Source organism: Thalassophryne amazonica, chromosome 6, assembly GCF_902500255.1.
Source record: "Thalassophryne amazonica chromosome 6, fThaAma1.1, whole genome shotgun sequence".
In the NCBI taxonomy this organism is placed as follows: Eukaryota; Metazoa; Chordata; class Actinopteri; order Batrachoidiformes; family Batrachoididae; genus Thalassophryne; species Thalassophryne amazonica.
The window spans coordinates 22,378,773-22,406,067 of NC_047108.1; the positions used below are offsets into that span (position 1 = coordinate 22,378,773).

The 27,295-nt window shown below is 42.4% G+C and overlaps 1 protein-coding gene across 1 annotated transcript in view; it reads right to left on the reverse strand.

Annotated features, from left to right (window-relative positions):
* LOC117511956 (enhancer of mRNA-decapping protein 1-like) overlaps positions 1-27,295 on the reverse strand; it is a 163,978-nt gene that overhangs the window by 100,786 nt on the left and 35,897 nt on the right. The window lies entirely within an intron of this gene.

Here is a 27,295-nt window from a genome sequence, read left to right on the forward strand (position 1 = left end):
TCGATAATTATTGGTTATCGGATTATCGGAACTGTGCCTACCACTGTGCCACACACACACACACACACACACACACACACACACACACACACACACACACACACACACACACACACACACACACACACACACACACACACACATCATCTGCCCGATACAGTGTAAACCATGACTCATCCATGAATTGGACACTTCTTTATCCAAGGGTTAGGGTTAGTGTGCTCACCTCCATCCAAGGTGAGCACTCGCCCAATTACTGCAGAAAGATCAAGTCCCCTTTGAGGATGATGTTTCCCTTATAGGGTTTCTAATGTCCCTTTCACACTGGGGCCAATGTAGGGTTGCGTATCGTGGTGTACCGACAACACAGAGTCATGCAGCTCTACGCCGAGTTTAAGCAGCTCTATGCCAAGTTTTTGATCCCCTACACAGTAGTATGCTGAGGATTACACGTAAAGCACAGAAAGTATGCAGTTTTTAAGCAAGTCTATACAACACTCCACTACTGTATGTAAATCTACACAATACTGCACTATTGAACACCATGCAATTCTACACAACCCTACGCCAGGGTGAAAAATCCTTTTATCAGTTCATACCTGGATTGATAGATTTTATCCATCGCACTGGACTTTGCTGGCAGTGAAGCTTTAAAACCACGGAAGAAGAGGTGGGTCACGCTTCCATGTTCAGAAGACATGTCCATATCCATTCCTCATGGACAGATCACCAGTGAGAGGACATGTCCATGTCCACTGTCCACTTCTCATTGCAGATCGCACACTCCATCGCCCCTGCACCATGCAGCTTTCTCTCGCCACCAAGTTCTCTCAAGATTGTGGCAAGTTAAATAAAGTCCATTAATGCCTGCTCAATGACCGATCGCCAGTGAGAGAACATGTCCACCATCCACTCCTCATGCACGGAACACATGCGCAATTGCTGGAGGCCACTCCACGGCACTTTCACCTTTTTAAGTTCTTTCACGATTGTGGCATGTTAATAAGGTCCATTAAGTCCTGGAAATAACGTATTCTGACTTTTTCCAATGTATTAAATCCATCTGCACATCCAGGCAGTCGCGTCATGGAGTCAGGCTACCTCTGCGCACAAGGTTTTCTCGCTCTCTTTCTCTCTCTGTGCAATTACGCAGCCGTGATGAGGCAGCAGTGTCCCGCTGTGCACCTGGAAAAGTGAGTGCCATTTGCTTTTCTTCTACCATTCTGACAACAGAGCGTGTGTCCACAATGACAAACAACAACAAAAAAAAAGTAGGCAGGAACGGACTGTGAGATGCAAAAAAAATAGCGGTGAGGGCTACATACATGGCAGTAAGCAACAATATAGTAGAGAAGCTAGAGAAACCACCTGGACAACTGAGAGCCTTCACAGAAACATAAGCAACAATATGCATGACTCGGAACGCAACCATGCACCATCACACAGCAGCCTACACAGGGACTACGCCAAATATGCATAATTTTCCAGCATACTCCATACACAAGCCCAATGTGAAAGGGGCTTAAGACTGGTTACAAAAAAATCCTTGGTGGTGCAAACTGATGATTGCATCATCATGTGTCTGTGAGGCTGATTTCAGTCCTGAGCTGACCTGGTTGCATCTGGTCTGCGTTTGTAAGGCCAGTTGGGCGTCCCGCCCAAATCATCAGAAACAACACGAGAGGAATCTCATGGTAGTAAAATTAACATTCATTTTATGGGTGTCCTCTGGTGGATATTCCTGTGCCCTCATTTATCAAATTGTGTAGAAAAGGTTCCAAATGCTGTAATACAAACAAAATTCAGTTTGTTAGCACAAAAAAAAAACAACTGATTGTAATCAAACAGGCAGATGCCAGTCATATTCACATCAGTAAGAATCAGCTGTAGATAAATCCCATACTCGTGGTCATTTGCATTCAGACACGCCCTCAATTAACCATATATGGCAACAAAACAAAACCAGAATAGCAAATAAAAAGAAATGGAAGTGTTTGTGTCAGAGCAGAGACAAAAAGTTTGAAAAATAAGTGTGCCACTAGATGGTGTCGATCGGTCCACCAGCAGTGAAGACTGGCATAATCCCTAATGGACATAATTTTAACAAGTTTCAAGAAGCGTTAGGTTCACCTCAGCACTGACCATAAAACCTCCCAATTAACAATACATAAATCATGAATGTTTTTGAGTGCATGAATAGAACATTCCATCTTTCACCTCATGAAACATTCTTTCTATTGCAAACATTGTTTCATATAATGTTTGCAATAGAATAGATCCTAAATTCTAAACTAGATCCTTGTCATTACCTCCGCCAAGGAGGTTATGTTTTTGGTCGCATCCGTCTGTTTGTTGGTTGGTTGGTTGGTTGGTTGGATTGTTAGCAGGATTACTCGAAAAATCCTCAACGGATTTCAATGACATTTTTGCCAGAGGTGTATTTTGGCCTAACTTAGAAGTCATTCAGTTTTGGTAATGATCCGGAACAAGATCTGGATCCAGTAATTTTTTTAAGGATTCTTTATCATTGCAAGATAGGGCCAATTTCAACATTTCTGCATCTAACTTCATGAAGACGGGCCACAAAGACTGAACAAAAATTAAGTTACGACACAACAATAATTTAGCATTTGGTTCTCCTTTCTGAATAAACTTGTTATTAGAAAATAAAAAAAACTTGTGTACTTCATGCAGTTTCTCATTATAAATAAATTTGCTGAAGAACTAAGGCTTTAACCCTCTGGGGCCGACGCCGTCGTATATGACAGCTGAGACCAAGCTTTACTAAATTATAAATAACTTTTTAATGATATGAGATAGAAACTAACTTTCCTTTTTTTGCTGAAAAGTTAACTCCGCGGACTTTCTAGCCACCTGTACTCCTCATAGAAGCTATGTGATGTGAGCAATGTGTGTCCAATTGGAATTGGTTCACTGTTACATGGTTTTCCAAAATCCAATCGTAGGGCAGATTCTCCTCACGTGACACACCAAAGATTGTTTTTAGGAGTGATGTGTTACTAGTTGGCCCATTTGAATAGCCCCCTGGCTGCTCCAATGTGCCCTGCACCATTACGCACAGCGAAAGCGAAAGTGAGCAGACGGAGAGCCTCTCATACAATCTCATGTGCTCAGTGTGTGAGTATCAGGACTGCTTGACTAGTTTTCCTGTGAATGTTATGGGATAAGCCTGTGGCAAGCTCTCTCGCTCCGGCGTAAAGCACTGTTTACCAAATCAATGAAGCGAGGGGGGAGGGGCCGCTCCTCAAACTGAATCAATCAATCAATTTTTTATATAGCGCCAAATCACAACAAACAGTTGCCCCAAGGCGCTTTATATTGTAAGGCAAGGCCATACAATAATTATGTAAAACCCTAACGGTCAAAACAACCCCCTGTGAGCAAGCACTTGGCTACAGTGGGAAGGAAAAACTCCCTTTTAACAGGAAGAAACCTCCAGCAGAACCAGGCTCAGGGAGGGGCAGTCTTCTGCTGGGACTGGTTGGGGCTGAGGGAGAGAACCAGGAAAAAGACATGCTGTGGAGGGGAGCAGAGATCAATCACTAATGATTAAATGCAGAGTGGTGCATACAGAGCAAAAAGAGAAAGAAACAGTGCATCATGGGAACCCCCCAGCAGTCTACGTCTATAGCAGCATAACTAAGGGATGGTTCAGGGTCACCTGATCCAGCCCTAACTATAAGCTTTAGCAAAAAGGAAAGTTTTAAGCCTAATCTTAAAAGTAGAGAGGGTGTCTGTCTCCCTGATCTGAATTGGGAGCTGGTTCCACAGGAGAGGAGCCTGAAAGCTGAAGGCTCTGCCTCCCATTCTACTCTTACAAACCCTAGGAACTACAAGTAAGCCTGCAGTCTGAGAGCGAAGCGCTCTATTGGGGTGATATGGTACTACGAGGTCCTTAAGATAAGATGGGACCTGATTATTCAAAACCTTATAAGTAAGAAGAAGAATTTTAAATTCTATTCTAGAATTAACAGGAAGCCAATGAAGAGAGGCCAATATGGGTGAGATATGCTCTCTCCTTCTAGTCCCCGTCAGTACTCTAGCTGCAGCATTTTGAATTAACTGAAGGCTTTTTAGGGAACTTTTACGACAACCTGATAATAATGAATTACAATAGTCCAGCCTAGAGGAAATAAATGCATGAATTAGTTTTTCAGCATCACTCTGAGACAAGACCTTTCTGATTTTAGAGATATTGCGTAAATGCAAAAAAACAGTCCTACATATTTGTTTAATATGCGCTTTGAATGACATATCCTGATCAAAAATGACTCCAAGATTTCTCACAGTATTACTAGAGGTCAGGGTAATGCCATCCAGAGTAAGGATCTGGTTAGACACCATGTTTCTAAGATTTGTGGGGCCAAGTACAATAACTTCAGTTTTATCTGAGTTTAAAAGCAGGAAATTAGAGGTCATCCATGTCTTTATGTCTGTAAGACAATCCTGCAGTTTAGCTAATTGGTGTGTGTCCTCTGGCTTCATGGATAGATAAAGCTGGGTATCATCTGCGTAACAATGAAAATTCTAATAATACTGCCTAAGGGAAGCATGTATAAAGTGAATAAAATTGGTCCTAGCACAGAACCTTGTGGAACTCCATAATTAACTTTAGTCTGTGAAGAAGATTCCCCATTTACATGAACAAATTGTAATCTATTAGACAAATATGATTCAAACCACCGCAGCGCAGTGCCTTTAATACCTATGGCATGCTCTAATCTCTGTAATAAAATTTTATGGTCAACAGTATCAAAAGCAGCACTGAGGTCTAACAGAACAAGCACAGAGATGAGTCCACTGTCCGAGGCCATAAGAAGATCATTTGTAACCTTCACTAATGCTGTTTCTGTACTATGATGAATTCTAAAACCTGACTGAAACTCTTCAAATAGACCATTCCTCTGCAGATGATCAGTTAGCTGTTTTACAACTACCCTTTCAAGAATTTTTGAGAGAAAAGGAAGGTTGGAGATTGGCCTATAATTAGCTAAGATAGCTGGGTCAAGTGATGGCTTTTTAAGTAATGGTTTAATTACTGCCACCTTAAAAGCCTGTGGTACATAGCCAACTAACAAAGATAGATTGATCATATTTAAGATCGAAGCATTAAATAATGGTAGGGCTTCCTTGAGCAGCCTGGTAGGAATGGGGTCTAATAAACATGTTGATGGTTTGGATGAAGTAACTAATGAAAATAACTCAGACAGAACAATCGGAGAGAAAGAGTCTAACCAAATACCGGCATCACTGAAAGCAGCCAAAGACAACGATACGTCTTTGGGATGGTTATGAGTAATTTTTTCTCTAATAGTTAAAATTTTGTTAGCAAAGAAAGTCATGAAGTCATTACTAGTTAAAGTTAATGGAATACTCAGCTCAATAGAGCTCTGACTCTTTGTCAGCCTGGCTACAGTGCTGAAAAGAAACCTGGGGTTGTTCTTATTTTCTTCAATTAGTGATGAGTAGAAAGATGTCCTAGCTTTACGGAGGGCATTTTATAGAGCAACAGACTCTTTTTCCAGGCTAAGTGAAGATCTTCTAAATTAGTGAGACGCCATTTCCTCTCCAACTTACGGGTTATCTGCTTTAAGCTACGAGTTTGTGAGTTATACCACGGAGTCAGACACTTCTGATTTAAAGCTCTCTTTTTCAGAGCAGCTACAGCATCCAAAGTTGTCTTCAATGAGGATGTAAAACTATTGACGAGATACTCTATCTCCCTTACAGAGTTTAGGTAGCTACTCTGCACTGTGTTGGTATATGGCATTAGAGAACATAAAGAAGGAATCATATCCTTAAACCTAGTTACAGCGCTTTCTGAAAGACTTCTAGTGTAATGAAACTTATTCCCCACTGCTGGGTAGTCCATCAGAGTAAATGTAAATGTTATTAAGAAATGATCAGACAGAAGGGAGTTTTCAGGGAATACTGTTAAGTCTTCTATTTCCATACCATAAGTCAGAACAAGATCTAAGATATGATTAAAGTGGTGGGTGGACTCATTTACTTTTTGAGCAAAGCCAATAGAGTCTAATAATAGATTAAATGCAGTGTTGAGGCTGTCATTCTCAGCATCTGTGTGGATGTTAAAATCGCCCACTATAATTATCTTATCTGAGCTAAGCACTAAGTCAGACAAAAGGTCTGAAAATTCACAGAGAAACTCACAGTAATGACCAGGTGGACGATAGATAATAACAAATAAAACTGGTTTTTGGGACTTCCAATTTGGATGGACAAGACTAAGAGACAAGCTTTCAAATGAATTAAGCTCTGTCTGGGTTTTGATTAATTAATAAGCTGGAATGGAAGATTGCTGCTAATCCTCCGCCCCGGCCCGTGCTACGAGCATTCTGACAGTTAGTGTGACTCGGGGGTGTTGACTCATTTAAACTAACATATTCATCCTGCTGTAACCAGGTTTCTGTTAGGCAGAATAAATCAATATGTTGATCAATTATTATATCATTTACCAACAGGGACTTAGAAGAGAGAGACCTAATGTTTAATAGACCACATTTAACTGTTTTAGTCTGTGGTGCAGTTGAAGGTGCTATATTATTTTTTCTTTTTGAGTTTTTATGCTTAAATAGATTTTTGCTGGGTATTGGTAGTCTGGGAGCAGACACCGTCTCTACGGGGATGGGGTAATGAGGGGATGGCAGGGGGAGAGAAGCTGCAGAGAGGTGTGTAAGACTACAACTCTGCTTCCTGGTCCCAACCCTGGATAGTCACGGTTTGGAGGATTTAAGAAAATTGGCCAGATTTCTAGAAATGAGAGCTGCTCCATCCAAAGTGGGATGGATGCCATCTCTCCTAACAAGACCAGGTTTTCCCCAGAAGCTTTGCCAATTATCTATGAAGCCCACCTCATTTTTTGGACACCACTCAGACAGCCAGCAATTCAAGGAGAACATGCGGCTAAACATGTCACTCCCGGTCCGATTGGGGAGGGGCCCAGAGAAAACTACAGAGTCCGACATTGTTTTTGCAAAGTTACACACCGATTTAATGTTAATTTTAGTGACCTCCGACTGGCGTAACCGGGTGTCATTACTGCCGACGTGAATTACAATCTTACCAAATTTACGCTTAGCCTTAGCCAGCAGTTTCAAATTTCTTTCAATGTCGCCTGCTCTGGCCCCCGGAAGACAATTGACTATGGTTGCTGGTGTCGCTAACTTCACATTTCTCAAAACAGAGTAGCCAATAACCAGAGTTTGATCCTCGGCGGGTGTGTCGTCGAGTGGGGAAAAACGGTTAGAGATGTGAACGGGTTGGCGGTGTACACGGGGCTTCTGTTTAGGGCTACGCTTCCTCCTCACAGTCACCCAGTCAGCCTGCTTTCCCGGCTGCTCGGGATCTGCCAGGGGGGAACTAACGGCGGCTAAGCTACTTTGGTCCGCACCGACTACAGGGGCCTGGCTAGCTGTAGAATTTTCCACGGTGTGGAGCCGAGTCTCCAATTCGCCCAGCCTGGCCTCCAAAGCTACGAATAAGCTACACTTATTACAAGTACCGTTACTGCTAAAGGAGGCCGAGGAATAACTAAACATTTCACACCCAGAGCAGAAAAGTGCGGGAGAGACAGGAGAAGCCGCCATGCTAAATCGGCTAAGAGCTAGTAGCTACGCTAAGCTAGCGGATTCCTAAAAACACGCAAAGTGAATAATGTGTAAATAATTTAGAGGTGATTCAGCAGAAGGAGTGCTTTAGTTAAGGCACGTAAAGATTACACTGGGAAACAAATCGTAATCTAGATACTAGATCAATCTAACTGCGCAGATTAAACAGCTAACAGATACAGAAAAACACCGCTGTGCTCCGGAACAGGAAGTGATACAATACCGCAGTGAGAGCCAACCACCAGTAGAGGCAATGAGCCTCGAAGTGTGAATGTTGCTTTCAGAGCAGGAGAGAACACACAGTCAACTTCATAGTAGAAGCTTGTGATGTGACCTTTGTGTAATAGCAGACAGAAATTGCTTTGAGATGAAGACAAAAAAACGCATAGACCATTTTGTATATATTGTTCAAAATGTGCATTTGTGTTTATTGTTTGAACCTTTTTGTTGTACAGTCTTTCACACAAGAGCCCAAATTACCTTTATAAAGTGTCAAAACAGTTATTATAGTTTGCTGTGTTTTGAATAAATGTGTGTGGCAAATGATTTCCCGCTTTACTTTTTCCTTTCTTATTTCTGATTGTAAACCTTTATTACACTTATAAAACACAACTATAGCATATATATTTTGAAAGTACAGGTTGTCCTGAAAAAAAAAAAGAGACACAAAACTTGATTGTGGGATGCAGGGAGAGCTGTTAACAGCCATAATAAAACATTTATGCCAGGTGAGTGAACTGTCCGAAAAATGCCCTCAGACCCCAGAGGGTTAACCACTGAATCTGAAACATGGTAGATGCGTGAAACAACGTGGAATAAGTCTCTTTGCCAAAGGGTATTCCATGTGATGTCAGTGACCCTATGGCCTTGGCGGAGGTTTGTGCTCTCCGAGTGCTCTAGTTTGACATTTTATTATTATAAACAAAGAGAAAAGGGACTTACATTTTGGTGTGCATCACTGGTTCATTGAGGACAAGAGATTCCAAACAGTTCAACACAAGCTTTAAGCAGCAGTCCGTAACAGACCCCATGCACTGACTTATTCATGTACAGACGGCCATCGTGACAGAAATTTGTTGAGCTCTTCATTTGGCAGCGCTTCTACTTCAGCTGCAGATGTACCAGCGAATACTGCAAATGTGTCCAGATGGCTTACACTGTACTGGATTAGTTATCTTTATCTTTAGCAAAAAAGATCTGTGCACATATTTATGACGTTGCAGGAGGAACACTATTAGTTTTGGGTAGGACTACACACTGTGTCCAAACGACAGCAATAAACCACCAATGTACATGCCAATATAATCTAAAATGTGTCTCGAAATGACTGGATTCATATCACTTGGTAACAGTAGACAATCAGGTGTTTTTGATGGTAAAGGATTTCTTTATTTATTTATTTTTTCATTGACAAAGTCAAAAGCTGCTCTTGAGTTCACATAAGTGTCTCCTGTCAGTTTTGACATAATTACTAATTGTGGACTAATTAATCTTAAGAAATAAAGAGCATGAGAATGGCAGCCATGCTTTCTGGTGTTAGTTCCTCTCTTCTACCACTAGATGGTGCATACACACGATCAGACCTGTCTGAGTATTTACAAACTTTTGTAAGTACCATTTAACAAATTCTAAACTTTGTGTAAAAATGTTCATACACAGTTTAAACCAGCGGCGGCTGGTGCTAAAAATTTTAAGGGGGGGTGCACCTTTGGAGGAAACAAAATAAAAAAGCACTTCATACAGGGGCAACAAAAGAACAAACTAAAGACAAATCAAAATCACAACACAACCTACTTTATTGCTGCCCAACACCATTCAGAGACACTACTTGAACAGACATGTTGCCCTCCTTTCTTTCTGCAAATTTCTCATTGAACCTGTGATTAAAGTCTATCATCTCCGTCACCAGATTCTTTTCCGCTGACAGCGTGTCCAGTGCATTCAACCTGTCCTGGTTAATGGTGTTTCTGAGAAACGTTTGAGTCTTTTCAAGATGGAGAAGCACCTCTCAGCTTCTGCAGTGGTCATGGGTGTGGTGGTGAGGATCTTGAGGAGAGTAACGGTCTCTGAAAAGACCTCTCCAAGATTATGTTCCATGAACAGCTGGAAAAGGTCCACAGCACCACAGCAGGCCTTGAACTTCTTGCTGTAGTAGTGCAGCAGATAATTGAAACAACCATTCAAATGGTGATAAAAGCACCAAATTTGGCACAAATCCTCCTTAGACATTAACTCTTTTGAAAAAACCGACTGGCTACTTGAATTTCCAATAGGCAGCCAAGTAGGGGTCAACTGAAGAAATACACCAAAATTGTAACAACTTCTGAAACTGACCTTTGTCACCATCCTTGTTCTTTTTCTCCATAACTCCATAGAATTCAGTCACAGATAGTCCAAACTATACCTTTTAGAATCTTTATGATCAGGCAAATAATGTGGTGTAGTTTTCCATATGATTGGAGCATCTTTTAATATTGACCCCTACCTGACTGCCAATTAAAAATTCAAGTGGCCAATCATTTTTTCAAAGGAGGAATGTTTAAGGAGCATTTGTGCTGAATTTGATTCTTGTCTCACCATTTGCTTTTTGCTGCGCTGTAGAAGAGACTGAGCTCTGTCTTCAGCTTGCTTCCATTGAGCATCGGGTCGGCCTTCAAGGTGCTGCTGAGGGCATCTTCCAGAATAGTGGTGTGTTACTGTGTGAACCCGTCTCCCTGCAGCAAAGTGGCACTGATGAGATGGTTGGTGAAGGAGAATTGTTCCCTTGTGTGTTCCAATATGGTGCCACAGACCTACAGAGAGAAGAATTAAAAAAACACTGAGTACCAAAACAACCAAAGTTTAACCTGCTCCCATAAAATAAAGCTTTACTTTGTCATTTCCACCATTTTAAAGTCATTTCTTGTGTCAACTGTTTTATATGTGACGACTCATGGATCAAGATTCTAAGCACAAATATAATCTTACCCACAACTAAAATGATGCTTTAAACCTAAAGGTAAAACTATGCAATCCATTCTTTGTATAGATTTACTTTAGAAAAAAGTACATACAAAACAAAAACAAAGAAAAAAAACAAAAACAAATTAAAAGCATGCACCACCAGAGGGCAGATGGCTCACACCAGCCGACCTGTTCTCACAACAAAAATGGAGGCCGTCAACCTGAGGACACTGATGTTTTGTAGAATACAATCTCACCTAGTCTGCGATCCTCTGATGGTTCTCTGGACTCAGGACCCAACGTCTCTTTGCAGGATGGGAGCTGCTGCTCTTCTTGCTGCTCAGCTCAACCATCGAATGGAGCAAATTTTTGCAGATGACAAGATATTTACAAAAAGAGGATTAATAATAAAGGCAGAAAGTGAATCATAATAAGAACAATAAGAAAATTAATAAAAATAACCTGATCAGTTGGATGTCCTGTTGGAAATGCTGGATACAGCCATTGATATGGACTGAATCAATGGTTTTCTTTTGTAGTTTGGCATAGAGGAGGTCCACATGTGGCATATGATACGATGGAAAAGTTGCAGGAAAAACTTGAAGTCCAGATGTTCCAGTAGCCCGATGAAGGCTCCTGCTTCTCTAACAGCAATGGGGTCAAAGTCAACGGAGTCTCGTATGGTCTCAAAACAGTGAATGAGGTCCTCCCTCCCTGTGCTCAAACACTGTGTTGATGGCACGGCTGGGAATGTTCCACCTGACAGCGCTGGATGTTGGCAGCCTTTGGGCCACACTTATCAAGCACGCCTGTTCACTTGGGGTATCTTGAAAAAAGCCAGAAAGGTCAGAAAATAAGGTCGTTACTTTGGACATGTAAGAGGTGGACTGTGGAATGTTCAGGTTGAGCTGATGTGTGTAGCAGTGGGTGTTGTGGGCACTGGGGTCCAGGTCTTGTATCTTCCTCTGGACATCTGCAGTGGCTCCTCATCACGCCGGCTCCATCATATGCTTGACAAATGAGGTGACTTTTCTGACCCTCAGGAAAAATGGCAGCATGACGCTCTGTCAGTGCTGAGGAGACGGACTCTGCTGCAGCTGACTGCATGAGGATGAACTCCAAAAATCTTTCCTGCAGGTTGTTTCTCGGATCAATGTGGCGCAGTACCAGCACAAGTTGGGATTGAGTGGGCAACCCTTGGAGTAAGTGGTTGAAGATGAGTGTGTGTGTGCACTCTGCAGGTAACAGGTTACTTTATTTATACCCGTAGGTAGGTTTACTTGCAACCAGCAAGGTACACATCCAACATCCAATCCACGTCCAGGAAACACTCTGAACTTCTTTGATTTCCATCTTCACAACAGACAGCAAACAGTCCAGCAGCTCATTCTGCACCATTTTTGAGGTCCCCTTGAATACTGTGGTGTTCTCCAGGTGCTCTTTCAACACCCCATCAGGAGAGGCAATGAAGTCCACCAAGCCACGGAAAATCCCACTCTCTCATCATGGCCTCTTAAAGCCAACTCAAAGGCTCCACAAAATTTAACACACACTATCATTCTTGAGAGAATGTGTTGATTTTTGGTCACCTCTTGGTTGTCCCTCCTGATGTTCATCCTGGAGTCTTCATGGAGCCGTACAGCTCTGCTGTGCCGTCCAAAGAAAGTCAGCCTGAAACAGTTGTCTAAATGGCTTCAGCTACACTCGGGCCGTTTGCATTTCTCAGAGAGGTGCTTGAGGTCTCGAACCCTGCTGTGGGCCACAACCGCATCGGTGCCAACAGTTTTGAACAGCAAACACAGGAAACAACAAAAGGTGTTACTCACACTGCAGCCTGCTCGCCAGCTCCACTTAGCACAGCGTGAGCAAGAGAATGCCCAGGTGTGAGTTGTATCTCTACATCGGGTTGATCAGGTCCAAGCTCCTTTATTCTCTTTTTTCTTCCAGTGAACATCTTGAGAACAGATTATTTTTGAATGAAATAAATGAGTTTTCTGCAGATCCACTTGTAGAAGCCGTTTTCCACACCGGCAGTAGAGAGAAAGGGCGTGTACGATCGTTGCGCACGAGTATGACGTCACCTGCGGTGACGTGTGTTTGACAGCGCTCATTGTCCAATCAAAATGAGGATAAGAAACATGAAAACGATACAATTCACTGTCAATAAAAATGGGTGTGTCCAGGCGCAGTTTTGTGCACCCAAAAGGCAAAATTGAAGCCGGCCAATCAGAAAGAACAATCAGATCACATGCAGAGCAAATGTTCATGGCAAACGCAAATGTTTATTTCCATTTTATATAATATAATGTAATGACAAATTTTGTATGCTTATGTAGAATTTTCCTCTGTCAAATTTCAGAGGGGGCAGTGCCATAGCGCCCCCTATTGACAAACCGCCACTGATTTAACACCACAATTGTGTGCACATGACCTGCATACACTTTCAAAACCTGACAATGCGATGAAGCTCAATCTCCTGAAACCCAGAAAAATCAAAGTGTTGCCATTTATTATTATATTTTAATTTTTTTAAATTATTTCAGAAATGTTTTTAATTCATTTTTATGGGAGTGCAAACTGAATAATTCTTTTAATAAAGTTGTGAAACGTCAGCAGCCTTTGATGGCGAGAGTACTCCAGGGAACACGTGTGCAGTGACACGGCGGGCGACTGGATTAACGTGTCACAGGTGAACTGCTGACCAACATGAATTTGAGAGAATACCATACATGCATACAAACAGAACACATATACACACACACACACGTGCAAACACAGAGGCACAGGACACAGACACGCACACACAGACAGCTTTAAAACCACGGAAGAAGAGGTGGGTCACGCTTCCATGTTCAGAAGACATGTCCATATCCATTCCTCATGGACAGATCACCAGTGAGAGGACATGTCCATGTCCACTGTCCACTTCTCATTGCAGATCGCACACTCCATCGCCCCTGCACCATGCAGCTTTCTCTCGCCACCAAGTTCTCTCAAGATTGTGGCAAGTTAAATAAAGTCCATTAATGCCTGCTCAATGACCGATCGCCAGTGAGAGAACATGTCCACCATCCACTCCTCATGCACGGAACACATGCGCAATTGCTGGAGGCCACTCCACGGCACTTTCACCTTTTTAAGTTCTTTCACGATTGTGGCATGTTAATAAGGTCCATTAAGTCCTGGAAATAACGTATTCTGACTTTTTCCAATGTATTAAATCCATCTGCACATCCAGGCAGTCGCGTCATGGAGTCAGGCTACCTCTGCGCACAAGGTTTTCTCGCTCTCTTTCTCTCTCTGTGCAATTACGCAGCCGTGATGAGGCAGCAGTGTCCCGCTGTGCACCTGGAAAAGTGAGTGCCATTTGCTTTTCTTCTACCATTCTGACAACAGAGCGTGTGTCCACAATGACAAACACACAAAAAAAAAAAGTAGGCAGGAACGGACTGTGAGATGCAAAAAAAATAGCGTGAGGGCTACATACATGGCAGTAAGCAACAATATAGTAGAGAAGCTAGAGAAACCACCTGGACAACTGAGAGCCTTCACAGAAACATAAGCAAACAATATGCATGACTCGGAACGCAACCATGCACCATCACACAGCAGCCTACACAGGGACTACGCCAAATATGCATAATTTTCCAGCATACTCCATACACAAGCCAATGTGAAAGGGGCTTAAGACTGGTTACAAAAAAATCCTGGTGGTGCAAACTGATGATTGCATCATCATGTGTCTGTGAGGCTGATTTCAGTCCTGAGCTGACCTGGTTGCATCTGGTCTGCGTTGTAAGGCCAGTTGGGCGTCCCGCCCAACTCATCAGAAACAACACGAGAGGAATCTCATGGTAGTAAAATTAACATTCATTTTATGGGTGTCCTCTGGTGGATATTCCTGTGCCCTCATTTATCAAATTGTGTAGAAAGGTTCCAAATGCTGTAATACAAACAAAATTCAGTTGTTAGCACAAAAAAAAACAACTGATTGTAATCAAACAGGCAGATGCCAGTCATATTCACATCAGTAAGAATCAGCTGTAGATAAATCCCATACTCGTGGTCATTTGCATTCAGACACGCCCTCAATTAACCATATATGGCAACAAAACAAAACCAGAATAGCAAATAAAAAGAAATGGAAGTGTTTGTGTCAGAGCAGAGACAAAAAGTTTGAAAAATAAGTGTGCCACTAGATGGTGTCGATCGGTCCACCAGCAGTGAAGACTGGCATAATCCCTAATGGACATAATTTAACAAGTTTCAAGAAGCGTTAGGTTCACCTCAGCACTGACCATAAACCTCCCAATTAACAATACATAAATCATGAATGTTTTTGAGTGCATGAATAGAACATTCCATCTTCACCTCATGAAACATTCTTTCTATTGCAAACATTGTTTCATATAATGTTTGCAATAGAATAGATCCTAAATTCTAAACTAGATCCTTGTCATTACCTCCGCCAAGGAGGTTATGTTTTTGGTCGCATCCGTCTGTTTGTTGGTTTGGTTGGTTGGTTGGTTGGATTGTTAGCAGGATTACTCGAAAATCCTCAACGGATTTCAATGACATTTTTGCCAGAGGTGTATTTTGGCTAACTTAGAAGTCATTCAGTTTTGGTAATGATCCGGAACAAGATCTGGATCCAGTAATTTTTTAAGGATTCTTTATCATTGCAAGATAGGGCCAATTTCAACATTTCTGCATCTAACTTCATGAAGACGGGCACAAAGACTGAACAAAAATTAAGTTACGACACAACAATAATTTAGCATTTGGTTCTCCTTTCTGAATAAACTTGTTATTAGAAATAAAAAAAAACTTGTGTACTTCATGCAGTTTCTCATTATAAATAAATTTGCTGAAGAACTAAGGCTTTAACCCTCTGGGGCCGACGCCGTCGTATATGACAGCTGAGACCAAGCTTTACTAAATTATAAATAACTTTTTAATGATATGAGATAGAAACTAACTTTCCTTTTTTTGCTGAAAAGTTAACTCCGCGGACTTTCTAGCCACCTGTACTCCTCATAGAAGCTATGTGATGTGAGCAATGTGTGTCCAATTGGAATTGGTTCACTGTTACATGGTTTTCCAAAATCCAATCGTAGGGCAGATTCTCCTCACGTGACACACCAAGATTGTTTTTAGGAGTGATGTGTTACTAGTTGGCCCATTTGAATAGCCCCCTGGCTGCTCCAATGTGCCCTGCACCATTACGCACAGCGAAAGCGAAAGTGAGCAGACGGAGAGCCTCTCATACAATCTCATGTGCTCAGTGTGTGAGTATCAGGACTGCTTGACTAGTTTTCCTGTGAATGTTATGGGATAAGCCTGTGGCAAGCTCTCTCGCTCCGGCGGTAAAGCACTGTTTACCAAATCAATGAAGCGAGGGGGGAGGGGCCGCTCCTCAAACTGAATCAATCAATCAATTTTTATATAGCGCCAAATCACAACAAACAGTTGCCCCAAGGCGCTTTATATTGTAAGGCAAGGCCATACAATAATTATGTAAAACCCTAACGGTCAAAACAACCCCCTGTGAGCAAGCACTTGGCTACAGTGGGAAGGAAAAACTCCCTTTTAACAGGAAGAAACCTCCAGCAGAACCAGGCTCAGGGAGGGGCAGTCTTCTGCTGGGACTGGTTGGGGCTGAGGGAGAGAACCAGGAAAAAGACATGCTGTGGAGGGGAGCAGAGATCAATCACTAATGATTAAATGCAGAGTGGTGCATACAGAGCAAAAAGAGAAAGAAACAGTGCATCATGGGAACCCCCCAGCAGTCTACGTCTATAGCAGCATAACTAAGGGATGGTTCAGGGTCACCTGATCCAGCCCTAACTATAAGCTTTAGCAAAAAGGAAAGTTTTAAGCCTAATCTTAAAAGTAGAGAGGGTGTCTGTCTCCCTGATCTGAATTGGGAGCTGGTTCCACAGGAGAGGAGCCTGAAAGCTGAAGGCTCTGCCTCCATTCTACTCTTACAAACCCTAGGAACTACAAGTAAGCCTGCAGTCTGAGAGCGAAGCGCTCTATTGGGTGATATGGTACTACGAGGTCCTTAAGATAAGATGGGACCTGATTATTCAAAACCTTATAAGTAAGAAGAAGAATTTTAAATTCTATTCTAGAATTAACAGGAAGCCAATGAAGAGAGGCCAATATGGGTGAGATATGCTCTCTCCTTCTAGTCCCCGTCAGTACTCTAGCTGCAGCATTTTGAATTAACTGAAGGCTTTTTAGGGAACTTTTACGACAACCTGATAATAATGAATTACAATAGTCCAGCCTAGAGGAAATAAATGCATGAATTAGTTTTTCAGCATCACTCTGAGACAAGACCTTTCTGATTTTAGAGATATTGCGTAAATGCAAAAAACAGTCCTACATATTTGTTTAATATGCGCTTTGAATGACATATCCTGATCAAAAATGACTCCAAGATTTCTCACAGTATTACTAGAGGTCAGGGTAATGCCATCCAGAGTAAGGATCTGGTTAGACACCATGTTTCTAAGATTTGTGGGGCCAAGTACAATAACTTCAGTTTTATCTGAGTTTAAAAGCAGGAAATTAGAGGTCATCCATGTCTTTATGTCTGTAAGACAATCCTGCAGTTTAGCTAATTGGTGTGTGTCCTCTGGCTTCATGGATAGATAAAGCTGGGTATCATCTGCGTAACAATGAAAATTCTAATAATACTGCCTAAGGGAAGCATGTATAAAGTGAATAAATTGGTCCTAGCACAGAACCTTGTGGAACTCCATAATTAACTTTAGTCTGTGAAGAAGATTCCCCATTTACATGAACAAATTGTAATCTATTAGACAAATATGATTCAAACCACCGCAGCGCAGTGCCTTTAATACCTATGGCATGCTCTAATCTCTGTAATAAAATTTATGGTCAACAGTATCAAAAGCAGCACTGAGGTCTAACAGAACAAGCACAGAGATGAGTCCACTGTCCGAGGCCATAAGAAGATCATTTGTAACCTTCACTAATGCTGTTTCTGTACTATGATGAATTCTAAAACCTGACTGAAACTCTTCAAATAGACCATTCCTCTGCAGATGATCAGTTAGCTGTTTTACAACTACCCTTTCAAGAATTTTTGAGAGAAAAGGAAGGTTGGAGATTGGCCTATAATTAGCTAAGATAGCTGGGTCAAGTGATGGCTTTTAAGTAATGGTTTAATTACTGCCACCTTAAAAGCCTGTGGTACATAGCCAACTAACAAAGATAGATTGATCATATTTAAGATCGAAGCATTAAATAATGGTAGGGCTTCCTTGAGCAGCCTGGTAGGAATGGGGTCTAATAAACATGTTGATGGTTTGGATGAAGTAACTAATGAAAATAACTCAGACAGAACAATCGGAGAGAAAGAGTCTAACCAAATACCGGCATCACTGAAAGCAGCCAAAGACAACGATACGTCTTTGGGATGGTTATGAGTAATTTTTTCTCTAATAGTTAAAATTTTGTTAGCAAAGAAAGTCATGAAGTCATTACTAGTTAAAGTTAATGGAATACTCAGCTCAATAGAGCTCTGACTCTTTGTCAGCCTGGCTACAGTGCTGAAAAGAAACCTGGGGTTGTTCTTATTTTCTTCAATTAGTGATGAGTAGAAAGATGTCCTAGCTTTACGGAGGGCATTTTATAGAGCAACAGACTCTTTTTCCAGGCTAAGTGAAGATCTTCTAAATTAGTGAGACGCCATTTCCTCTCCAACTTACGGGTTATCTGCTTTAAGCTACGAGTTTGTGAGTTATACCACGGAGTCAGACACTTCTGATTTAAAGCTCTCTTTTTCAGAGCAGCTACAGCATCCAAAGTTGTCTTCAATGAGGATGTAAAACTATTGACGAGATACTCTATCTCCCTTACAGAGTTTAGGTAGCTACTCTGCACTGTGTTGGTATATGGCATTAGAGAACATAAAGAAGGAATCATATCCTTAAACCTAGTTACAGCGCTTTCTGAAAGACTTCTAGTGTAATGAACTTATTCCCCACTGCTGGGTAGTCCATCAGAGTAAATGTAAATGTTATTAAGAAATGATCAGACAGAAGGGAGTTTTCAGGGAATACTGTTAAGTCTTCTATTTCCATACCATAAGTCAGAACAAGATCTAAGATATGATTAAAGTGGTGGGTGGACTCATTTACTTTTTGAGCAAAGCCAATAGAGTCTAATAATAGATTAAATGCAGTGTTGAGGCTGTCATTCTCAGCATCTGTGTGGATGTTAAAATCGCCCACTATAATTATCTTATCTGAGCTAAGCACTAAGTCAGACAAAAGGTCTGAAAATTCACAGAGAAACTCACAGTAATGACCAGGTGGACGATAGATAATAACAAATAAAACTGGTTTTTGGGACTTCCAATTTGGATGGACAAGACTAAGAGACAAGCTTTCAAATGAATTAAAGCTCTGTCTGGGTTTTTGATTAATTAATAAGCTGGAATGGAAGATTGCTGCTAATCCTCCGCCCCGGCCCGTGCTACGAGCATTCTGACAGTTAGTGTGACTCGGGGGTGTTGACTCATTTAAACTAACATATTCATCCTGCTGTAACCAGGTTTCTGTTAGGCAGAATAAATCAATATGTTGATCAATTATTATATCATTTACCAACAGGGACTTAGAAGAGAGAGACCTAATGTTTAATAGACCACATTTAACTGTTTTAGTCTGTGGTGCAGTTGAAGGTGCTATATTATTTTTTCTTTTTGAGTTTTTATGCTTAAATAGATTTTTGCTGGGTATTGGTAGTCTGGGAGCAGACACCGTCTCTACGGGGATGGGGTAATGAGGGGATGGCAGGGGGAGAGAAGCTGCAGAGAGGTGTGTAAGACTACAACTCTGCTTCCTGGTCCCAACCCTGGATAGTCACGGTTTGGAGGATTTAAGAAAATTGGCCAGATTTCTAGAAATGAGAGCTGCTCCATCCAAAGTGGGATGGATGCCATCTCTCCTAACAAGACCAGGTTTTCCCCAGAAGCTTTGCCAATTATCTATGAAGCCCACCTCATTTTTTGGACACCACTCAGACAGCCAGCAATTCAAGGAGAACATGCGGCTAAACATGTCACTCCCGGTCCGATTGGGGAGGGGCCCAGAGAAAACTACAGAGTCCGACATTGTTTTTGCAAAGTTACACACCGATTTAATGTTAATTTTAGTGACCTCCGACTGGCGTAACCGGGTGTCATTACTGCCGACGTGAATTACAATCTTACCAAATTTACGCTTAGCCTTAGCCAGCAGTTTCAAATTTCTTTCAATGTCGCCTGCTCTGGCCCCCGGAAGACAATTGACTATGGTTGCTGGTGTCGCTAACTTCACATTTCTCAAAACAGAGTAGCCAATAACCAGAGTTTGATCCTCGGCGGGTGTGTCGTCGAGTGGGGAAAAACGGTTAGAGATGTGAACGGGTTGGCGGTGTACACGGGGCTTCTGTTTAGGGCTACGCTTCCTCCTCACAGTCACCCAGTCAGCCTGCTTTCCCGGCTGCTCGGGATCTGCCAGGGGGGAACTAACGGCGGCTAAGCTACTTTGGTCCGCACCGACTACAGGGGCCTGGCTAGCTGTAGAATTTTCCACGGTGTGGAGCCGAGTCTCCAATTCGCCCAGCCTGGCCTCCAAAGCTACGAATAAGCTACACTTATTACAAGTACCGTTACTGCTAAAGGAGGCCGAGGAATAACTAAACATTTCACACCCAGAGCAGAAAAGTGCGGGAGAGACAGGAGAAGCCGCCATGCTAAATCGGCTAAGAGCTAGTAGCTACGCTAAGCTAGCGGATTCCTAAAAACACGCAAAGTGAATAATGTGTAAATAATTTAGAGGTGATTCAGCAGAAGGAGTGCTTTAGTTAAGGCACGTAAAGATTACACTGGGAAACAAATCGTAATCTAGATAACTAGATCAATCTAACTGCGCAGATTAAACAGCTAACAGATACAGAAAAACACCGCTGTGCTCCGGAACAGGAAGTGATACAATACCGCAGTGAGAGCCAACCACCAGTAGAGGCAATGAGCCTCGAAGTGTGAATGTTGCTTTCAGAGCAGGAGAGAACACACAGTCAACTTCATAGTAGAAGCTTGTGATGTGACCTTTGTGTAATAGCAGACAGAAATTGCTTTGAGATGAAGACAAAAAAAACGCATAGACCATTTTGTATATATTGTTCAAAATGTGCATTTGTGTTTATTGTTTGAACCTTTTTGTTGTACAGTCTTTCACACAAGAGCCCAAATTACCTTTATAAAGTGTCAAAACAGTTATTATAGTTTGCTGTGTTTTGAATAAATGTGTGTGGCAAATGATTTCCCGCTTTACTTTTTCCTTTCTTATTTCTGATTGTAAACCTTTATTACACTTATAAAACACAACTATAGCATATATATTTTGAAAGTACAGGTTGTCCTGAAAAAAAAAAAGAGACACAAAACTTGATTGTGGGATGCAGGGAGAGCTGTTAACAGCCATAATAAAACATTTATGCCAGGTGAGTGAACTGTCCGAAAAATGCCCTCAGACCCCAGAGGGTTAACCACTGAATCTGAAACATGGTAGATGCGTGAAACAACGTGGAATAAGTCTCTTTGCCAAAGGGTATTCCATGTGATGTCAGTGACCCTATGGCCTTGGCGGAGGTTTGTGCTCTCCGAGTGCTCTAGTTTGACATTTTATTATTTATAAACAAAGAGAAAAGGGACTTACATTTTGGTGTGCATCACTGGTTCATTGAGGACAAGAGATTCCAAACAGTTCAACACAAGCTTTAAGCAGCAGTCCGTAACAGACCCCATGCACTGACTTATTCATGTACAGACGGCCATCGTGACAGAAATTTGTTGAGCTCTTCATTTGGCAGCGCTTCTACTTCAGCTGCAGATGTACCAGCGAATACTGCAAATGTGTCCAGATGGCTTACACTGTACTGGATTAGTTATCTTTATCTTTAGCAAAAAAGATCTGTGCACATATTTATTATGACGTTGCAGGAGGAACACTATTAGTTTTGGGTAGGACTACACACTGTGTCCAAACGACAGCAATAAACCACCAATGTACATGCCAATATAATCTAAAATGTGTCTCGAAATGACTGGATTCATATCACTTGGTAACAGTAGACAATCAGGTGTTTTTGATGGTAAAGGATTTTCTTTTATTTATTTATTTTTTCATTGACAAAGTCAAAAGCTGCTCTTGAGTTCACATAAGTGTCTCCTGTCAGTTTTGACATAATTACTAATTGTGGACTAATTAATCTTAAGAAATAAAGAGCATGAGAATGGCAGCCATGCTTTCTGGTGTTAGTTCCTCTCTTCTACCACTAGATGGTGCATACACACGATCAGACCTGTCTGAGTATTTACAAACTTTTGTAAGTACCATTTAACAAATTCTAAACTTTGTGTAAAAATGTTCATACACAGTTTAAACCAGCGGCGGCTGGTGCTAAAAATTTTAAGGGGGGGTGCACCTTTGGAGGAAACAAAATAAAAAAGCACTTCATACAGGGGCAACAAAAGAACAAACTAAAGACAAATCAAAATCACAACACAACCTACTTTATTGCTGCCCAACACCATTCAGAGACACTACTTGAACAGACATGTTGCCCTCCTTTCTTTCTGCAAATTTCTCATTGAACCTGTGATTAAAGTCTATCATCTCCGTCACCAGATTCTTTTCCGCTGACAGCGTGTCCAGTGCATTCAACCTGTCCTGGTTAATGGTGTTTCTGAGAAACGTTTGAGTCTTTTCAAGATGGAGAAGCACCTCTCAGCTTCTGCAGTGGTCATGGGTGTGGTGGTGAGGATCTTGAGGAGAGTAACGGTCTCTGAAAAGACCTCTCCAAGATTATGTTCCATGAACAGCTGGAAAAGGTCCACAGCACCACAGCAGGCCTTGAACTTCTTGCTGTAGTAGTGCAGCAGATAATTGAAACAACCATTCAAATGGTGATAAAAGCACCAAATTTGGCACAAATCCTCCTTAGACATTAACTCTTTTGAAAAAACCGACTGGCTACTTGAATTTCCAATAGGCAGCCAAGTAGGGGTCAACTGAAGAAATACACCAAAATTGTAACAACTTCTGAAACTGACCTTTGTCACCATCCTTGTTCTTTTTCTCCATAACTCCATAGAATTCAGTCACAGATAGTCCAAACTATACCTTTTTAGAATCTTTATGATCAGGCAAATAATGTGGTGTAGTTTTCCATATGATTGGAGCATCTTTTAATATTGACCCCTACCTGACTGCCAATTAAAAATTCAAGTGGCCAATCAATTTTTTCAAAGGAGGAATGTTTAAGGAGCATTTGTGCTGAATTTGATTCTTGTCTCACCATTTGCTTTTTGCTGCGCTGTAGAAGAGACTGAGCTCTGTCTTCAGCTTGCTTCCATTGAGCATCGGGTCGGCCTTCAAGGTGCTGCTGAGGGCATCTTCCAGAATAGTGGTGTGTTACTGTGTGAACCCGTCTCCCTGCAGCAAAGTGGCACTGATGAGATGGTTGGTGAAGGAGAATTGTTCCCTTGTGTGTTCCAATATGGTGCCACAGACCTACAGAGAGAAGAATTAAAAAAACACTGAGTACCAAAACAACCAAAGTTTAACCTGCTCCCATAAAATAAAGCTTTACTTTGTCATTTCCACCATTTTAAAGTCATTTCTTGTGTCAACTGTTTTATATGTGACGACTCATGGATCAAGATTCTAAGCACAAATATAATCTTACCCACAACTAAAATGATGCTTTAAACCTAAAGGTAAAACTATGCAATCCATTCTTTGTATAGATTTACTTTAGAAAAAAGTACATACAAAACAAAAACAAAGAAAAAAAACAAAAACAAATTAAAAGCATGCACCACCAGAGGGCAGATGGCTCACACCAGCCGACCTGTTCTCACAACAAAAATGGAGGCCGTCAACCTGAGGACACTGATGTTTTGTAGAATACAATCTCACCTAGTCTGCGATCCTCTGATGGTTCTCTGGACTCAGGACCCAACGTCTCTTTGCAGGATGGGAGCTGCTGCTCTTCTTGCTGCTCAGCTCAACCATCGAATGGAGCAAATTTTTGCAGATGACAAGATATTTACAAAAAGAGGATTAATAATAAAGGCAGAAAGTGAATCATAATAAGAACAATAAGAAAATTAATAAAAATAACCTGATCAGTTGGATGTCCTGTTGGAAATGCTGGATACAGCCATTGATATGGACTGAATCAATGGTTTTCTTTTGTAGTTTGGCATAGAGGAGGTCCACATGTGGCATATGATACGATGGAAAAGTTGCAGGAAAAACTTGAAGTCCAGATGTTCCAGTAGCCCGATGAAGGCTCCTGCTTCTCTAACAGCAATGGGGTCAAAGTCAACGGAGTCTCGTATGGTCTCAAAACAGTGAATGAGGTCCTCCCTCCCTGTGCTCAAACACTGTGTTGATGGCACGGCTGGGAATGTTCCACCTGACAGCGCTGGATGTTGGCAGCCTTTGGGCCACACTTATCAAGCACGCCTGTTCACTTGGGGTATCTTGAAAAAAGCCAGAAAGGTCAGAAAATAAGGTCGTTACTTTGGACATGTAAGAGGTGGACTGTGGAATGTTCAGGTTGAGCTGATGTGTGTAGCAGTGGGTGTTGTGGGCACTGGGGTCCAGGTCTTGTATCTTCCTCTGGACATCTGCAGTGGCTCCTCATCACGCCGGCTCCATCATATGCTTGACAAATGAGGTGACTTTTCTGACCCTCAGGAAAAATGGCAGCATGACGCTCTGTCAGTGCTGAGGAGACGGACTCTGCTGCAGCTGACTGCATGAGGATGAACTCCAAAAATCTTTCCTGCAGGTTGTTTCTCGGATCAATGTGGCGCAGTACCAGCACAAGTTGGGATTGAGTGGGCAACCCTTGGAGTAAGTGGTTGAAGATGAGTGTGTGTGTGCACTCTGCAGGTAACAGGTTACTTTATTTATACCCGTAGGTAGGTTTACTTGCAACCAGCAAGGTACACATCCAACATCCAATCCACGTCCAGGAAACACTCTGAACTTCTTTGATTTCCATCTTCACAACAGACAGCAAACAGTCCAGCAGCTCATTCTGCACCATTTTTGAGGTCCCCTTGAATACTGTGGTGTTCTCCAGGTGCTCTTTCAACACCCCATCAGGAGAGGCAATGAAGTCCACCAAGCCACGGAAAATCCCACTCTCTCATCATGGCCTCTTAAAGCCAACTCAAAGGCTCCACAAAATTTAACACACACTATCATTCTTGAGAGAATGTGTTGATTTTTGGTCACCTCTTGGTTGTCCCTCCTGATGTTCATCCTGGAGTCTTCATGGAGCCGTACAGCTCTGCTGTGCCGTCCAAAGAAAGTCAGCCTGAAACAGTTGTCTAAATGGCTTCAGCTACACTCGGGCCGTTTGCATTTCTCAGAGAGGTGCTTGAGGTCTCGAACCCCGCTGTGGGCCACAACGCATCGGTGCCAACAGTTTGAACAGCAAACACAGGAAACAACAAAAGGTGTTACTCACACTGCAGCCTGCTCGCCAGCTCCACTTAGCACAGCGTGAGCAAGAGAATGCCCAGGTGTGAGTTGTATCTCTACATCGGGTTGATCAGGTCCAAGCTCCTTTATTCTCTTTTTTCTTCCAGTGAACATCTTGAGAACAGATTATTTTTGAATGAAATAAATGAGTTTTCTGCAGATCCACTTGTAGAAGCCGTTTTCCACACCGGCAGTAGAGAGAAAGGGCGTGTACGATCGTTGCGCACGAGTATGACGTCACCTGCGGTGACGTGTGTTTGACAGCGCTCATTGTCCAATCAAATGAGGATAAGAAACATGAAAACGATACAATTCACTGTCAATAAAAATGGGTGTGTCCAGGCGCAGTTTTGTGCACCCAAAAGGCAAAATTGAAGCCGGCCAATCAGAAAGAAGCATCAGATCACATGCAGAGCAAATGTTCATGGCAAACGCAAATGTTTATTTCCATTTTTATATAATATAATGTAATGACAAATTTTGTATGCTTATGTAGATTTTCCTCTGTCAAATTTCAGAGGGGGCAGTGCCATAGCGCCCCCTATTGACAAACCGCCACTGATTTAAACCACAATTGTGTGCACATGACCTGCATACACTTTCAAAACCTGACAAGCGATGAAATGCTTCAATCTCCTGAAACCCAGAAAAATCAAAGTGTTGCCATTTATTTATTATATTTTAATTTTTTTTAAACTTATTTCAGAAATGTTTTTAATTCATTTTTATGGGAGTGCAAACTGAATAATTCTTTTGAAATAAAGTTGTGAAACGTCAGCAGCCTTTGATGGCGAGAGTACTCCAGGGAACACGTGTGCAGTGACACGGCGGGCGACTGGATTAACGTGTCACAGGTGAACTGCTGACCAACATGAATTTGAGAAATACCATACATGCATACAAACAGACACACATATACACACACACACACGTACACACACAGAGGCACAGACACAGACACGCACACACAGACACACACAGAGGCACAGACACAGACGCACACACACGCACACACACACAGACAGACACGCACACACAGACACACACACACAGACAGACGCACACACACAGACACACACACACAGAGGCACAGACACACACGCACAGACAGACAGACACACACACACACAGAGGCACAGACAGACACGCACAGAGGCACAGACACACACGCACAGACAGACAGACAGACACACAGAGGCACAGACAGACACACACACACACACAGACACACGCACACACACACACACGCACAGACAGACAGACAGAGGCACAGACAGACACACACACACACACAGACACACGCACACACACACACACGCACAGACAGACAGACAGAGGCACAGACAGACACACACACACAGGCACACACGCACAGACAGACAGACAGAGGCACAGACAGACACACACACACAGGCACACACGCACACACGCACAGACAGACAGACAGACACACAGAGGCACAGACACACACGCACACACGCACACAGACAGACAGACACACGCACACGCACACAGACAGACAGACACACGCACACGCACAGACAGACAGACAGACACAGACAGACACACACACACACACACAGACAGACAGACACACACAGACACACACACAGAGGCACAGACACACACAGACACACACACAGAGGCACAGACACACACGCACAGACAGACAGACAGACACACACACATAGGCACAGACAGACACACGCACAGAGGCACAGACACACACGCACAGACAGACAGACAGACACACAGAGGCACAGACAGACACACACACACACACAGACACACGCACACACACGCACAGACAGACAGAGGCACAGACAGACACACACACACAGGCACACACGCACGCACAGACAGACAGAGGCACAGACAGACACACACACACAGGCACACACGCAGAGACAGACAGACAGACACACAGAGGCACAGACAGACAGACACACAGAGGCACAGACAGACACAGACAGACACACACACACACACAGACAGACAGACAGACAGAGGCACAGACAGACACACACACGCACACACAGACAGACAGACAGAGGCACAGACAGACACACACACGCACACACAGACAGACAGACACACACAGACACACACACAGAGGCA